At 39.2% G+C, this 733-nt stretch overlaps 1 non-coding gene across 1 annotated transcript; it reads left to right on the top strand.

The window, feature by feature from the left end:
• Positions 1-371: 371 nt before the first annotated feature.
• Positions 372-443, top strand: trnae-uuc. Its single transcript has one exon. It is a non-coding gene; the product is annotated as a tRNA-Glu (tRNA).
• Positions 444-733: the final 290 nt, after the last annotated feature.

The following is a 733-nucleotide window of genomic DNA, read 5'->3' as shown; positions in this document are numbered from 1 at the left end:
GAAACAGAAAACCAAGGAACCTTGTTTTGACAGACGCTATGACTGTGTAAACTGGTCTAGCTGTGACCTGACTTCAACTTAGACGTGGTGCTAGTGGCGCAATGGATAATGTGTCTAATTACAGAGAAGAACATTCAAGGTTTGACTCCTGGCTGCTCAATAGTTTATTTAATTGACTGAAATCAAGCTGGGAATGATACTGTAAACCTTTCAGTGCTTCTGGCTGTTCTCACATTAAACACATTTTAGACGGATTTCATCTGGACATTCCCGACATCTCTGAGAACAAAATATTTAACTTTTTTAAATCCAACAGGCATGATGTCAACATTTAAAGATTTGTCTGTGATGTGTGTATTAACTATGTGTCTTCCCATATGGTCTAGCGGTTAGGATTCCTGGTTTTCACCCAGGTGGCCCGGGTTCAACTCCCGGTATGGGAAAGAATATATTTTCGTTAGGTACCCACTTGTGTATCAACAGATGCAGCAGTTTCTCACAACACAACAATATTCCCCTCAACAACAGGAAATGTGACTTGTTATGTAGATTCATATTATATAACGTTTTTTAAACGTTGAATACACTTCATGGCTGCATTTCTGCTCTGCAGTAAAATTCATGCAACAACAGAGGATCAAATGATACTGTATACCTTTCTGTGCTTCTGGCTGTTCTCACTTCAAACACATTATAGATGGATTTCATCTGACATTCCCCAACATCTCTGAGA

Source organism: Oncorhynchus gorbuscha, unplaced genomic scaffold, assembly GCF_021184085.1.
Source record: "Oncorhynchus gorbuscha isolate QuinsamMale2020 ecotype Even-year unplaced genomic scaffold, OgorEven_v1.0 Un_scaffold_11196, whole genome shotgun sequence".
NCBI lineage: Eukaryota > Metazoa > Chordata > Actinopteri > Salmoniformes > Salmonidae > Oncorhynchus > Oncorhynchus gorbuscha.
This window is presented reverse-complemented; position numbering and strand designations above follow the sequence as displayed.